This window comes from Lithobates pipiens, unplaced genomic scaffold, assembly GCF_037356315.1.
Source record: "Lithobates pipiens isolate NorthernLeopardFrog02 unplaced genomic scaffold, aLitPip1_a1.2 Scaffold_69, whole genome shotgun sequence".
NCBI classification, from domain to species: domain Eukaryota; kingdom Metazoa; phylum Chordata; class Amphibia; order Anura; family Ranidae; genus Lithobates; species Lithobates pipiens.
Genome location: NW_027507891.1, coordinates 996,769 through 1,008,784, shown reverse-complemented (window position 1 = coordinate 1,008,784; position 12,016 = coordinate 996,769). Strand labels below are relative to the sequence as shown.

Here is a 12,016-nt window from a genome sequence, read left to right as displayed (position 1 = left end):
ACAGTTGGTAAAGTGGTGTGTGACAAAGGTGCCAATCTGCTTAGCGCATTGAAACAGGGCAAAATCACGCACGTGCCGTGCATGGCACACGTCTTAAACTTGGTCGTGCAGCGATTCCTTGTCAAATACCCTGGGGTCCAGGACATCTTGCGGCAGGCAAGGAAAATCTCGGCCCATTTCAGAAGATCTTACACGGCCATGGCTCGCCTTGCTGACATTCAGCGGCGACACCATCTGCCGGTCAGACGTCTTATTTGCGATTGCCCGACGCGATGGAACTCAACCTTCTATATGCTTGATAGGCTGCTCCAGCAGAAACGTGCAGTTAACGTCTACCTGTATGAACTCTGCGAAAGAAACGGTTCTGGGGAGCTGGGTTTTTTTTCACCGCGCCAGTGGCTGCTCATGCGCGACACATGCAGACTTCTGCGGCCATTTGAGGAGATCACCAAACTGGTCAGTCGCAGCCATGGCGCCATCAGTGACATGGTACCTTATGCCTTCTTTATGGAGCGTGCATTGCGTCGTGTCATTGATCAGGCTGTGGAGGAGCAGGAGCGGGAAGATGAGGAAGTCGCAATGCTGGATGAATTCCCAGGGGGGGCTACTCTATCTGAGACAAGTCAACAACAGGAGTCTGATGAGGAGTCAGAGGAGGATGGTGCCGGGGCGGATGAGCAGGAGCAAGAAGAGCATGCTTTAAACCTTTCTGGGATCCCTGTTGTGCGAGGATGGGGAGAGGAGAATGAAGAGGACGACATTATCCTGGATGATGAGCAGGAGCCAGGCCACCACACCGCTTCCACTTTAGTGCAAATGGGGGCCTTCATGCTCCAGTGTTTTAATAGGGACCCCCGTATAAAAAGCATGAGGGTCAAGGACCAGTACTGGGTGGCAACGTACTTAGACCCCCGGTACAAACACAAAATGGCGGAAATGTTACCGCCGTCGCAGAGGGCTGTCAGAATGCAGCACTTCCAGGCCTTGCTTCGAGAAATGCTGCATTCTGCTTTTGCGTGCGCTGGCAGAGGAGCAATTCCCACTCCCAGAGAAGGATTTGCGGGTACCAATCCAACAGCGCCTGCAAGAAGAGGCCGGTTTGAAGATGTGTTGGTGACTTCGGATATGAGGTCATTCTTTCAGCCGACCCATCGACAGGTGTCATCCGGATCCAGCATCAGGGAACGCCTAGACCGTCAGGTGTCCGACTACATTGGGTTAACGGCCGATGTGGACGCTCTGAGGAGTGATGAACCCCTAGACTACTGGGTGGGCAGGCTTGACCTCTGGCCAGAGCTTGCCCAATTTGCAATCGAACTGTTGGCTTGCCCCTCATCCAGTGTCCTGTCCGAAAGGACGTTCAGCGCAGCAGGGGGGATTGTGACCGATAAGCGTACTCGCCTAGCTCACCACAGTGTTAACTACCTCACATTTCTAAAAATGAATGAGGCATGGATCTCGGAGGAATTCAACACATGTGACCAGTAGACCATGTATATGTCTATAAACTATTTTTTTAATCAAGCACACAGACCTTCTTAATTCATTTGGCTCACTTCCCTGACCCAAAAAAGCACACCGTACTATATGCCCCTACCCTCCTCTTTGAAGAGGTTGAGCGGTGTCATATTTCTACTGGGGCTGCTTATGATATCCCTGTGCTGTGCTGACTTCCTCCTGGGGGTTCTTATTATGAAGGGATCACACTATCCCTGTGCTGTGCTGACTTCCTCCTGGGGGTTCTTATTATGAAGGGATCACACCATCCCTGTGCTGTGCTGACTTCCTCCTGGGGGTTCTTATTATGAAGGGATCACACCATCCCTGTGCTGTGCTGACTTCCTCCTGGGGGTTCTTATTATGAAGGGATCACACTATCCCTGTGCTGTGCTGACTTCCTCCTGGGGGTTCTTATTATGAGGGGATCACACCATCCCTGTGCTGTGCTGACTTCCTCCTGGGGCTGCTTACGGTGCTGCTGTCAGTGCTGTATGTCACGGTGCTGCTGTCAGCGCTGTATGTCACGGTGCTGCTGTCAGCGCTGTATGTCACGGTGCTGCTGTCAGCGCTGTATGTCACGGTGCTGCTGTCAGCGCTGTATGTCACGGTGCTGCTGTCAGCGCTGTATGTCACGGTGCTGCTGTCAGCGCTGTATGTCACGGTGCTGCTGTCAGCGCTGTATGTCACGGTGCTGCTGTCAGCGCTGTATGTCACGGAGCTGCTGTCAGCGCTGTATGTCACGGTGCTGCTGTCAGCGCTGTATGTCACGGTGCTGCTGTCAGTGCTCTGTATTACGGTGCTGCTGTCAGATGCCTCTATCACGGTGCATGTGTCATTCCGGTATGTCACGCTGCTGGTGATCATCTCCTGCACCCTCTTCTTTGCCTACCCTGGTCCCTGACCTTCCCTCTCCTCCATTGCCTTCATTAGCTCCATAGTCCTGAATTGTTAGAACAATTTCCCAAATAAAATAAAAATGCTTGTAGTTATCGATCCCAAATTCACCTCATACATGTATTATGTCATTGTCCAGATGGTGGGACTACGTTTTACCCCCTAATAATTACCACGTGGCCGCAAATTCGACATGAAGGTTTGCAAAGTTCGCCTCCCATTGAAGTCAATGGGGCCCGCGGCGAACGTTCTGTTTCGCGAACGTTTGGGTCCGTTCGCATTTCGCGTTCGCGAAACGTCCCGTCGGAAGTTCGTCCATCACTAGCGACTACAAAGAAGGGCAACAAAGCTAATAAAGGGTCTGGAGGATATTAGTTATGAGGAAAGGTTGTGAGCTCTGAACTTATTCTCTCTGGAGAAGAGACGCCTGAGAGGGGATATGATTTCATTATATAAATACCGGACTGGTGACCCCACAATATACAAATACCGGACTGGTGACCCCACAATATATAAATACCGGACTGGTGACCCCACAATATATAAATACCGGACTAGTGACCCCACAATATATAAATACCGGACTGGTGACCCCACAATATATAAATACCGGACTGGTGACCCCACAATATATAAATACCGGACTAGTGACCCCACAATATATAAATACCGGACTGGTGACCCCACAATATATAAATACCGGACTGGTGACCCCACAATATATAAATACCGGACTGGTGACCCCACAATATATAAATACCGGACTAGTGACCCCACAATATATAAATACCGGACTGGTGACCCCACAATATATAAATACCAGACTGGTGACCCCACAATATATAAATACCGGACTGGTGACCCCCAATATATAAATACCGGACTGGTGACACCACAATATATAAATACCGGACTGGTGACACCACAATATATAAATACCGGACTGGTGACCCCACAATATATAAATACTGGACTGGTGACACCACAATATATAAATACAAGACTGGTGACCCCACAATATATAAATACCGGACTGGTGACCCCACAATATATAAATACCAGACTGGTGACCCCAGAATATATAAATACCGGACTGGTGACCCCACAATATACAAATACTGGACTGGTGACCCCACAATATATAAATACCGGACTGGTGACCCCACAATATACAAATACCGGACTGGTGACCCCACAATATATAAATACCGGACTGGTGACCCCCACAATATATAAATACCGGACTGGTGACCCACAATATATAAATACCGGACTGGTGACCCCCACAATATACAAATACCGGACTGGTGACCCCACAATATACAAATACCGGACTGGTGACCCCACAATATACAAATACCGGACTGGTGACCCCACAATATATAAATACCGGACTGGTGACCCCACAATATATAAATACCAGACTGGTGACCCCAGAATATATAAATACCGGACTGGTGACCCCACAATATACAAATACCGGACTGGTGACCCCACAATATATAAATACCGGACTGGTGACCCCACAATATATAAATACCGGACTGGTGACCCCACAATATACAAATACCGGACTGGTGACCCCACAATATATAAATACCGGACTGGTGACCCCACAATATACAAATACCGGACTGGTGACCCCACAATATATAAATACCAGACTGGTGACCCCACAATATACAAATACCGGACTGGAGACCCCACAATATATAAATACCGGACTGGTAAACCCCACAATAGGGAGAAAACTTTTTTGCAGAAGGGAATTTAATAAGACTCGTGGCCACTCATTAAAATTAGAAGAAAAGAGATTTAACCTTAAGCTACATAGAGGGTTCTTTATTGTAAGAGTGGCAAGGACGCGGCATTCCCTTCCACAGGCGGTGGTCTCAGCGGGGGGGGGCATCGATCGTTTCAGGAAACTATTAGATAATCACCTGAAGGACCGCAACATACAGGATATACAATGTAACACTGACATATAATCACACACAGGTTGGACTTGTGTCTTTTTTTAACCTCACCTACAATGTAATTATATAACATACAACACGTGTGTAACATATAACACGTGTGTAACATATAACACCCGGTGCAATTAAAGCGTAAGGAGAAGTCTGAGTTGCAGCTTAGGGCACCTCTCTGCACCCCATTATTGGATGGGCCCATATCTGTTTTATGGGGTTGCGGGTGATGGCGGAGAGTCACACACAGGAGGAATGAAGAATGAGGAGTGTGAAGAATGAAGGCCGGGAAGAGGATGAAGAGGCCTCCTGCAGGTGATCCGCCTGTAATGGAGTGTTAATGGGGAGATCAGGCAGTGGCCGCCCTCACAATGAATGGTGATGGATCTGCTGGGTCTGACCAGCGCCTGACGCAGGGAGAACAACGCGGCCATCAAACTTACAATTGTCATCTGAAGAGTTTTACTGCCCACAAGGTCAGCGGCCGGAGCTCTGAAGGGCCATAAAGGAATGTTCCCTCCATTGATGAATAATATCCGCTAACAAGCTCCTGGATGATGGATTGGAAATGGGACTTTCTATTATGGCTCCTCAGGGAGCTGCCAGGAAGGACAGAGTACAGGTGACAAATGGCCCAGCCCCAGAGGGGCGACCTGCCACCACCGCTCTCTAAATCTTCAGACTTCCATAGAGTGAGGAACAGCTTCACAAATCTGCCAGATTCACAATTAATGCCCCAACACCGAATGAGACCAAATCCTCCTCCACCTTCATTTCTACAATGAAAACCATGAAATCCCGGAATGTCCGACTCCAGAGAGCCGACCTCTGCCGGCCCCGGTCCCGGCCTCTCATTGTAATCTGCTCTATTGTGACTGTCAATCCATAACCGGGAACTGACAGCCGGGGGTTCTTGGATGGAGGAGATGACATTGGTAATGTGAAGGGGTGATTGAAGGCCAATCCCAAGATATAGAAATAATCTGTAGGCCAATTTCTCCCCCTCCTCATAAGAGCCCCCCCCCCCCCCTGGGAGGGGGCCATATAGCCACCTTCCAGGAGCCCATAGGAGGGGGCCATATAGCCACCTTCCAGGAGCCCATAGGAGGGGGCCATATAGTCATCTTCCAGGAGCCCATAGGAGGGGACCATATAGTCATCTTCCAGGAGCCCATAGGAGGGGGCCATATAGCCACCTTCCAGGAGCCCATAGGAAGGGACCATATAGTTACCTTCCAGGAGCCCATAGGAGGGGGCCATATAGTTACCTTCCAGGAGCCCATAGGAGGGGGCCATATAGCCACCTTCCAGGAGCCCATAGGAGGGGGCCATATAGCCACCTTCCAGGAGCCCATAGGAGGGGGCCATATAGCCACCTTCCAGGAGCCCATAGGAGGGGGCCATATAGCCACCTTCCAGGGGCCCATAGGAGGGGACCATATAGTCATCTTCCAGGAGCCCATAGGAGGGGGCCATATAGCCACCTTCCAGGGGCCCATAGGAGGGGGCCATATAGTCATCTTCCAGGAGCCCATAGGAGGGGACCATATAGTCATCTTCCAGGAGCCCATAGGAGGGGGCCATATAGCCACCTTCCAGGAGCCCATAGGAAGGGACCATATAGTTACCTTCCAGGAGCCCATAGGAGGGGGCCATATAGTTACCTTCCAGGAGCCCATAGGAGGGGGCCATATAGCCACCTTCCAGGAGCCCATAGGAGGGGACCATATAATCACCTTCCAGGGGCCCATAGGAGGGGGCCATATAGTCACCTTCCAGGGGCCCATAGGAGGGGGCCATATAGTCACCTTCCAGGGGCCCATAGGAGGGGGCCATATAGCCACCTTCCAGGAGCCCATAGGAGGGGGCCATATAGCCACCTTCCAGGGGCCCATAGGAGGGGGCCATATAGTCATCTTCCAGGAGCCCATGTTTCTCCCAGGTATTCCTAACTTCAGGTGGGTTGAATATTTGCTACCTGGTTACACGCTTTGGTTTTCCCATTATGTATCTTGTAGTGATGTACAAGCTGGTGGGAGGAACCACTTAGTGTGGTGGGGTAGCAGGTATTCAACCCACATGGACTGTGACATACCTACTGCAACCAGGGAAAGATTTAACCAGAATGTTTCAACAAAAGAGCTGCCAGAAAAGTCAGTACCAGGGCCTGTTGTTTTACAGGGTGTAGTTTAGGGTACAGTAGGGTGTAGTGTAGGGTACAGTTAGGTGTATGTAATGTGTAGTGTAGGTTACAGTATGGTGTATGTAGGGTGTAGTGTAGGTTACAGTAGGGCGTATGTAGGGTGTAGTGTAGGTTACAGTAGGGTGTATGTAGGGTGTAGTGTAGGGTGTATGTAGGGTGTAGTGTAGGTTACAGTAGGGTGTATGTATGGTGTAGTGTAGGTCACAGTAGGGTGTAGTGTAGGTTACAGTAGGGTGTAGTGTAGGGTACAGTAGGGTGTATGTAGGGTGTATGTAGGGTGTAGTGTAGGTTACAGTAGGGTGTAGTGTAGGGTGTAGTGTAGGTTACAGTAGGGTGTAGTGTAGGGTACAGTAGGGTGTAGTGTAGGGTGTATGTAGGGTGTAGTGTAGGTTACAGTAGGGTGTAGTGTAGGGTGTAGTGTAGGTTACAGTAGGGTGTAGTGTAGGGTAGGGTGTAGTGTAGGGTACAGTAGGGTGTAGTGTAGGTTACAGTAGGGTGTAGTGTAGGTTACAGTAGGGTGTATGTAGGGTGTAGTGTAGGTTACAGTAGGGTGTAGTGTAGGTTACAGTAGGGTGTATGTAGGGTGTAGTGTAGGGTACAGTAGGGTGTAGTGTAGGGTACAGTAGGGTGTAGTGTAGGTTACAGTAGGGTGTAGTGTAGGTTACAGTAGGGTGTATGTAGGGTGTAGTGTAGGTTACAGTAGGGTGTAGTGTAGGTTACAGTAGGGTGTATGTAGGGTGTAGTGTAGGTTACAGTAGGGTGTAGTGTAGGGTGTAGTGTAGGTTACAGTAGGGTGTATGTAGGGTGTAGTGTAGGGTACAGTAGGGTGTAGTGTAGGTTAGAGTAGGGTGTATGTAGGGTGTAGTGTAGGGTGTAGTCTAGTACAGTAGAGTGTATGTAGGGTACAGTAGGGTGTATGTATGGTGTAGTGTAGGTTACAGTAGGGTGTATGTAGGGTGTAGTGTAGGTTACAGTAGGGCGTATGTAGGGTGTAGTGTAGGTTACAGTAGGGTGTATGTAGGGTGTAGTGTAGGGTGTATGTAGGGTGTAGTGTAGGTTACAGTAGGGTGTATGTATGGTGTAGTGTAGGTTACAGTAGGGTGTAGTGTAGGTTACAGTAGGGTGTAGTGTAGGGTACAGTAGGGTGTATGTAGGGTGTATGTAGGGTGTAGTGTAGGTTACAGTAGGGTGTAGTGTAGGGTGTAGTGTAGGTTACAGTAGGGTGTAGTGTAGGGTACAGTAGGGTGTAGTGTAGGGTGTATGTAGGGTGTAGTGTAGGTTACAGTAGGGTGTAGTGTAGGGTGTAGTGTAGGTTACAGTAGGGTGTAGTGTAGGGTAGGGTGTAGTGTAGGGTACAGTAGGGTGTAGTGTAGGTTACAGTAGGGTGTAGTGTAGGTTACAGTAGGGTGTATGTAGGGTGTAGTGTAGGTTACAGTAGGGTGTAGTGTAGGTTACAGTAGGGTGTATGTAGGGTGTAGTGTAGGGTACAGTAGGGTGTAGTGTAGGGTACAGTAGGGTGTAGTGTAGGTTACAGTAGGGTGTAGTGTAGGTTACAGTAGGGTGTATGTAGGGTGTAGTGTAGGTTACAGTAGGGTGTAGTGTAGGTTACAGTAGGGTGTATGTAGGGTGTAGTGTAGGTTACAGTAGGGTGTAGTGTAGGGTGTAGTGTAGGTTACAGTAGGGTGTATGTAGGGTGTAGTGTAGGGTACAGTAGGGTGTAGTGTATGTTAGAGTAGGGTGTATGTAGGGTGTAGTGTAGGGTGTAGTCTAGTACAGTAGAGTGTATGTAGGGTACAGTAGGGTGTATGTATGGTGTAGTGTAGGTTACAGTAGGGTGTATGTAGGGTGTAGTGTAGGGTGTAGTCTAGTACAGTAGAGTGTATGTAGGGTACAGTAGGGTGTATGTAGGGTGTAGTGTAGGGTACAGTAGGGTGTATGTAGGGTGTAGTGTAGGGTACAGTAGGGTGTATGTAGGGTGTAGTGTAGGGTACAGTAGGGTGTATGTAGGGTGTAGTGTAGGGTGTAGTCTAGTACAGTAGAGTGTATGTAGGGTACAGTAGGGTGTATGTAGGGTGTAGTGTAGGGTACAGTAGGGTGTATGTAGGGTGTAGTGTAGGGTACAGTAGGGTGTATGTAGGGTGTAGTGTAGGGTGTAGTGTAGGGTACAGTAGGGTGTAGTGTAGGGTGTATGTATGGTGTAGTGTAGGGTACAGTAGGGTGTATGTAGGGTGTAGTGTAGGGTACAGTAGGGTGTATGTAGGGTGTAGTGTAGGGTGTAGTGTAGGGTACAGTAGGGTGTAGTGTAGGGTGTATGTATGGTGTAGTGTAGAGTACAGTAGGGTGTAGTGTAGGGTGTATGTAGGGGGTATGTAGGGTGTAGTGTAGGTTACCGTAGGGTGTATGTAGGGTGTAGTGTAGTACAGTAGGGTGTAGTGTAGGGTGTATGTATGGTGTAGTGTAGGGTACAGTAGGGTGTAATGTAGGGTGTAGTGTAGGTTACCGTAGGGTGTATGTAGGGTGTAGTGTAGGGTGTATGTAGGGTGTAGTGTAGGTTACCGTAGGGTGTATGTATGGTGTAGTGTAGGGTGTAGTGTAGGGTGTATGTAGGGTGTAGTGTAGGTTACCGTAGGGTGTAGTGTAGGGTGTATGTAGGGTGTAGTGTAGGTTACAGTAGGGTGTAGTGTAGGGTGTATGTATGGTGTAGTGTAGGGTGTATGTATGGTGTAGTGTAGGGTGTATGTAGGGTGTATGTAGGGTGTAGTGTAGGGTGTAGTGTAGGGTGTATGTATGGTGTAGTGTAGGGTGTATGTAGGGTGTAGTGTAGGGTGTATGTATGGTGTAGTGTAGGGTGTAGTGTAGGGTGTAGTGTAGGGTGTATGTAGGGTGTAGTGTAGGGTGTATGTAGGGTGTATGTAGGGTGTAGTGTAGGGTGTATGTAGGGTGTATGTAGGGTGTATGTAGGGTGTAGTGTAGGGTGTAGTGTAGGGTGTAGTGTAGGGTGTATGTATGGTGTAGTGTAGGGTGTATGTAGGGTGTAGTGTAGGGTGTATGTAGGGTGTAGTGTAGGGTGTATGTAGGGTGTAGTGTAGGGTGTATGTAGGGTGTAGTGTAGGGTGTATGTAGGGTGTAGTGTAGGGTGTATGTATGGTGTAGTGTAGGGTGTATGTAGGGTGTAGTGTAGGGTGTATGTATGGTGTAGTGTAGGGTGTATGTATGGTGTAGTGTAGGGTGTATGTAGGGTGTAGTGTAGGGTGTATGTAGGGTGTAGTGTAGGGTGTATGTAGGGTGTAGTGTAGGGTGTATGTATGGTGTAGTGTAGGGTGTATGTAGGGTGATGACTTTTATTTAATAAATATATATATCGATCGATCTGTTCTCATGTATATGGAGAATATCATTGGGATAGGACATGGAAGACTATCTGCAATTTTAGGGACCGCCTATAATTTCGGGATCAGAGCCCCTCCCTGACACCCCGGGCCATCAATTTTCTGCCCCCCCCCCCCCCAGAAATCTCAACTAGGCGCCTCTGTGGCCCCGCTCGGTGCTCTGGGGCCCTTTGGCTCTATAAAAGATAGAATTGCGCCTCTGATAGAATCAATAGCGGGAGGATGGGATTGGCGCTCTCGGAGTCTGGCAGCGCCGGGTGGAAGGCGGACGATTGAAGTCCAGAGGCCGATTGGCAGCTTTGCTGGAGGCTGAGCGCAGGCCTGATACATTATTAACGAGAGAGAGAGGAGGAAGACGGTCAGATGGTGGATGGGGGGGGGAGGGGGCGCAGACAATCATTAAACATGCCGTGTCTTCTCCAGCTGTACAGCCAACCGATCCGCTGAAACCGCCACACCGCGCCACGGCCCCGGGCCGCCATCTCTCCAAGCAAACACCGCCGATAAATCAAATCCCAACCCCCGTCATTAACGCAGCACTCCGGGCACACAGCTGAAAAAACAGACGAAGGAGCCGTTCTACCCGCCTAAGCATTCGTATTTCCATCCAGTCCTGAGATTTACACAGCTCTGATACATAGCACAGCCCCGTCCAGCAGGGGGAGGAGCCCTTCCTTCCTCCCCCTCTCTTCCTTCCTTCCCTTCCTTCCTCCCCCTCTCTTCCTTCCTTCCTCCCTTCCTTAAGATGTATTTTTTCCTTTCTTCCTCCCTCTCTCTTCCTTCCTTATGATTCATCTTTCCTTTCTTGCTTTTCCATTCCCTCTCTCTATCTTCCTTCCTTCCTTCCTCCCCTGCCTCTCTCTTCCTTCCTTCCCTCTCTCTCTTCCTTGCTCTCCTCTCCTCTCTCTCTCTCTTCCTTCCTTCCCTTTTCCTTCCTCCCCTCCTGGCGTCTCACATCTGGGTTCAGATCACGTTATGTTTGCACAGAACCCGAGCCTGGACCCGAGCCTGGACCCGAGCCTGGACCCGAGCCTGGACCCGAGCCTGAACCCAAGCCTGAACCCGAGCCTGGACCCGAGCCTGGACCCGAGCCTGAACCCGAGCCTGAACCCGAGCCTGGACCCGAGCCTGGACCCGAGCCTGAACCCGAGCCTGGACCCGAGCCTGAACCCGAGCCTGAACCCGAGCCTGGACCCGAACCTGAACCCGAGCCTGAACCCGAGCCTGAACCCGAGCCTGGACCCGAGCCTGAACCCGAGCCTGAACCCGAGCCTGGACCCGAGCCTGAACCCGAGCCTGAACCCGAGCCTGGACCCGAACCTGAACCCGAGCCTGAACCCGAGCCTGAACCCGAGCCTGGACCCGAGCCTGAACCCGAGCCTGAACCCGAGCCTGGACCCGAGCCTGAACCCGAGCCTGAACCCGAGCCTGGACCCGAGCCTGGACCCGAGCCTGAACCCGAGCCTGGACCCGAGCCTGAACCCGAGCCTGGACCCGAGCCTGAACCCGAGCCTGGACCCGAGCCTGGACCCGAGCCTGGACCCGAGCCTGAACCTGAGCCCACCACTAGTCCTCCTCAGTAATGTAGTGACCGCACTGACCGCTCTCCTGCTACCTCTCCCTGATTTCCTTCACATTAAAGTAGAACTTGAGGCCAAAACTTTTTTTTTTCATGGATGGAGTAGGGGAGGGTTATAACCCCTGTCAGACTTTTTTTTTTTTACCATCTGTGTCCCATTGGGGAGATTTCCCTCCATTCCTGTCCCATAGCCAAACAGGAAGTGAGAGGAAATTCCTGCAAATGGGGGGAATTCCTTGGGCCCCCCCCCCCCCCCCCAGGTCACCAGAACTAGCGTCCCCATTGGAGGATTTCCCTTCTATTACTTTTCTGAGGATAACCCAAAATTTGGGGATTTTCTTTCACTTTCAATGAAAATGATAAACAGGACAAATAGAGACGGGGAATCTCCCTAACGGGAACACAGACCGCAATAAAAGCTGACAGGGGGTCTAATACCTCTTCACTCCATCCAAAATGTTTAAAACATTTTACCTTTAGTTAT

The 12,016-nt window shown here is 50.1% G+C and overlaps 1 protein-coding gene across 1 annotated transcript in view; it reads right to left on the bottom strand.

The window, feature by feature from the left end:
* GRM7 (glutamate metabotropic receptor 7) overlaps nucleotides 1-12,016 on the bottom strand; it is a 453,740-nt gene that overhangs the window by 256,515 nt on the left and 185,209 nt on the right.